Raw genomic sequence first — 4,738 nt, 5'->3', positions numbered from 1 at the left:
AATGTTAGCTATCAAACAATCATTGCTAGCTAAAACGTTTTTGAAACGATTTTCATCTTCTGTTATTGTTTTTAATGATACAAGTTTATTATTTCATGGATGTTAGTTAGTTATCGCATGTGCGACTCATATCTACACTTGACTTACATCGGGCAGTGGCAATCCTAAGTACAACCCCGGGCGCATGGACCCTTTTTACCGGCGCCAAATTAGCAAAACTTGTTTGGAAACATCCTAAATGCACCTGTGCCGGGCACTTAGCACCAGGTACTCAGGATCGTTAAAATAGGCCCATTGTGCGTAGTTTCAGTCACCCCCATAAGGAATTCCTAGAATATCTTCACTCGAGTTTCTGCATGGGATTTCACCAGATGACACAATCTGAACACAGCCATACTGAGAAATCCAGAGAGAGTTGTGTGCAGCTGATAGTCTTAATTAACTTTGTAGCATCTCATTTGGCAATGGCTTGAACTCAACAGGCATTAATATCAAAATGTTACACACTAAAGTTTTAAAGACACCATAGATTCATAGAGCTGACACTAACTACAGAGTTATGTGACCCATTGTTCATTTAAAATATGAATTAGGGCAGCTTTAGGCTTTTTTAAGATATTTGGGGGCGCTCTAATCAGAAACAACACAGGCTATTTCATAGCTACTTGTTGCTGAAATGTCTTTAAATAACTCAGAGTTCTCTTTAATAAAGCAATGGCTTCTGAAAACAGGGGTTGATTGAAGCAGCGCCATTGGTTGGAGTTAGGATGAAGATTTAGCCCTGTGTGTGTGTGTGTGTGTGTGTGTGTGTGTGTGTGTGTGTGAGTGAGTGCGTGTGTGTGTGTGTGAGTGAGTGCGTGTGAGCGTGCGCATGCTCTTTTAATCGCCAACGGCACTGTAATGACCAATCAGCAGCCGTTTCAACTCCTCAATTTGTTGATTCGGTGGGGGAGTAGGGCTGTGAAAGAGAGAGAGAGAGAGAGAGAGAGAGAGAGAGAGAGAGAGAGAGGAGGGGAGAGAGGGGACCGGCAGAGAGCAGTCCGTCTCCGTTGGATGCGCTGTTGGTTGTTCTGGTTTTAAAGCTCCATCCTCGGCTCTCAGCGGTAAGTGGCACTGACTCTACGCTTACTTTCCCTGCAGCGGTTTCAGGCCACATTAAAAGCAAGTGTTCAGTTATACGCCTTATTTTTTAATGTTTATGTAGAAGCTCTTCTCGTTGGAGATATTTGTAATTTCATTAATGCTAGTCCTTTTTGTAGCCTGTCACTGGTAGCCTACGGTAAACTACGGTGTTGACGGACGGCACGCGGGCACTGAGTGGCGGTTTCCTGGCAAAAGTCAAAGTGAGGATGAAGGCTGGCACTAAGCTAGTTAGCAACTTTATTTCATATAACGCTTTCTGTGCAGTTGTTTTGGAAACACTAACCTGTGTGGAAATTCGAAAACCAGACATTGTTTGCTTAAAATTAAACCTAATACTTTCTTTTCACCCTTTATTCCGTCCCTGGTAGTGTGAAAGTAATAGTCTCGCGAACCATAGTTACTCATTGCTTTAAGCTACTGTCGACGGCACAATGCAAAACTTGGAAGTCATCTTATTCTCTTAGTGTTTAATACAAAATCACTCCTTGCCATCATGAATGGCGATAAGATGCGTGGATAGGTAGGCTACCCACAACTTGTATTGCAACACAGTTACAGTAAGACACGACGTTAAACTGTAGGCCTGTCGTGTAGTTGTTTAAAGCTGCGTATTTCTTGTTTGCGAAGTTTTTCTTTTGGGTTTGGTGCTTTTTCGTCCAACTGAAATGTTACAGTAGGCTATCCTGGAAGCTCGGGTGTGGTGCACGGTAATTGGAGGGAATCTTGTGGCTAATTAAGTGTAATATTTCAGATTTCATCAGTGAGAACAGCTTGCAACATTAATGCCATGGTGCTGGTCTTCCAGCCTATTTAAGGCACTGTGGTTTCAGTAGCCTACAGGGCTGAGAGAGGCAGGAGAGACACTACTGAACGGACTGATGCTGATCCGCCCCGGCGGATTTTCATGTCTTTTTCAACTCTTCTCTCTCTCTCTCTCTCTCTCTCTCTCTCTCTCTCTCTTCCTCCCTCTCCCTCACTTTATCTCACTCCATCTTAGTCTTTCCTCTTGTGAAGGTATATATTGTAACATCTCATTAAAATAAATTATATTATATAATATGTAGATATATAAATATTATTATTACTATATATTTTAGAGATCAAATTTCACATCCATGCCCAAACATCCTGTGTAGAATCAGTCAGATAAAATATCAAGCCCTTTTTTTTTTTTTTTACCCACATTATATTTAAATGGGAATGCAGTTCCCCCGGTGTGTCCCTCCTTAGCTGTAGATAGGCTGGCTTGGATGACTTGCTGTATTTCGTGAATGGTAATGAGAGTCTCTGTCTCGGTTTTAAACTTGTGTGTTGTGTCAGACTGGACAGCTTGAATGTTCATGGCAGCAGGTTTGGGTCAAACAGCTGCATTAAATCCAGCTGTTTAGTGTTGGATTTGACCGGCTTGGCGTGCTGGTGGGGTGGGGTTTGCAACATCTGGGCCGTTGTGAAGCAACAGTGTTGATGATTTCAAAAAGAAAAATTAAAATCCTGTACTGTTAAGAAAAGAACAGTTTTTCTGACAGAAGAAATAAATAACCATTGGCTATTCTCATACGTATACCGAATTGTTTTATTTTAGCCTATAAATGTGCTTGTCATATAGTGGAAAAAGACATCTCTAAATGCAACATTTAGCCATCATTAAACTCCACTGAGGGCACAGTAATGAAAGTCCAATTTGATCTGGAGTCAGTGCTTTTAAAGCAGGATAAAGCAGCTTTGGTTGCTAATTTGACATTGTGATACCTCTGAAAGTACTCAGCCCGAACAACAGGATATGTTGTCACTTGACTGTCTTGGTTTTTAAAGGGGTGCTCTGCAGTTTTAGGGATTTGGCTTTTTGCTCACAGGTTCCTCTGTAGAGCTCCCCCTACAGCTTCAGAATAGATATTTGGCAGCTCCTGTGTCTCCTTGTGTCTGACGGTGAGTCTGCCGCTTCCTTTTCCTCTGTTCCTCCAATGATGCTTTCCTAACTTTCTGCAGCTTTTTTGCCGGCTCAGCCATGTCAACAGTGTTAAAAACTCCATTGCTACCTTGTCAGCCGTGAAGCGATTCGTTACATCAACTTCCTGTTGTTGAGCCTGGCGGCTCACCGGTTAAAAATTGTGGTTTTGGGGTGTTTTTTCCGCTCACATGCGCTAGTTGGGACTTTACCATTCAACTTGAAAAAACTCATATAACCATTCCAATGACTCCAAAGCTGTTCAATTAAGGTAAATTAACCTAAAAAAAACTGCATAATTCCCCTTTTAAGATAACACCAGCATTGGCCCAAAACTGATGGGAACATTTGAGTTGATATATTAGCCACTCTATTGATTCTGTAGAATAATAAGAAACTGCACTGTAGTGAAACTCTTCAACTCTTCGCCCTTAAAAAATGCTTCTGTGGAAACCCTGAACAGACCGAAGGAATTCTAAGCCCTGGTTGGTAATTCAGACTCCTGTTGAGATCTATTGATTTATACTTTGTAAGATTCGGGGGTTTCCCAGCATGCATGGAAGTGCCTTAGAAATGTTCTTCACACTGGCATCCATCATCCCTGTTATACGGCCTGAGTCAGTCCTCACAAAACCGCCCTCATTAACTCAGACGTGACCCCCGTGCAGCCTAACGGCCCAGAACTTACATTTCTTTTCACACAGCGAGAGCTTAAAAGTAGCCTTCTGGCTGGTTGGCACATTAGGAGTTAATTGTAACTATTAGTCTGAAGAAGGATTCATATATTAGGAATGCATCCGATCCACTGTGCACCAGCTTTCTTTAATCTCTGAGATTTAGTTTGTGTTTCACTCCCACAACAGTTCACTTTGGCAGGCAGCAGTGACCAGTGTGTTTGTAAATTATGAATTATAATTGAATTTAAATAGTTTTTGGGTGGATAATAAATCAACAATGACCCCCCCGAATCTATTTGATGCCAATTCCCAAGGTCTTGATTTGATTACATTTCCAATATGGTATTGGTTAGGTTAGGGACATTTCATTTACCAATTTTGCTTGGACACCAAAGAGATTCTAAGAGAACGTATGTTGTGAATTGTACAAGAAGGAAGCAACCCTCAAATATTTTGGACAAGTCAATGTTTCCATGAAGCAGTGACCCTCAACAAGTTTGTTAAATGGTCCTATGACATGCTGCTTTTTGGATTATTGGATGCTTTTATATAGACCTTAGTGGTCCCCTAATACTGTCTCTGAAGTCTCTTTTATATAGACCTTAGTGGTTCCCTAATACTGTATCTGAAGTCTCTTTTATATAGACCGTAGTGGTCCCCTAATACTGTATCTGAAGTCTCTTTTATATAGACCGTAGTGGTCCCCTAATACTGTCTCTGAAGTTTCTTTTATCTAGACCTTAGTGGTCCCCTAATACTGTATCTGAAGTCTCTTTTATATAGACCTTAGTGGTCCCTAATACTGTATCTCAAGTCTCTTTTTATAGACCTTAGTGGTCCCCTAATTTCGTATCTGAAGTCTCTTTTATATAGACCTTAGTGGTCCCTGATACTATATCTGAAGTCTCTTTTATATAGACCTTAGTGGTCCCCTAATACTGTATCTGAAGTCTCTTTTATATTGACCTTAGTG

The 4,738-nt window shown here is 41.1% G+C and overlaps 1 protein-coding gene across 1 annotated transcript in view; it reads left to right on the top strand.

Moving 5' to 3' along the window:
- Positions 1–994: 994 nt before the first annotated feature.
- The window catches only part of cdh6 (cadherin 6), a 70,954-nt gene continuing 67,210 nt past the window's right edge, over positions 995–4,738 (top strand). Inside the window, exon 1 of the mRNA XM_034888522.1 lies at positions 995–1,103. The gene's annotated coding sequence lies outside the window, so the exon portion shown is untranslated. The remainder of the gene's footprint in view (positions 1,104–4,738) is intronic.

This window comes from Etheostoma cragini, chromosome 12 (genome assembly GCF_013103735.1).
Source record: "Etheostoma cragini isolate CJK2018 chromosome 12, CSU_Ecrag_1.0, whole genome shotgun sequence".
Taxonomy (NCBI): domain Eukaryota; kingdom Metazoa; phylum Chordata; class Actinopteri; order Perciformes; family Percidae; genus Etheostoma; species Etheostoma cragini.
This window is presented reverse-complemented; position numbering and strand designations above follow the sequence as displayed.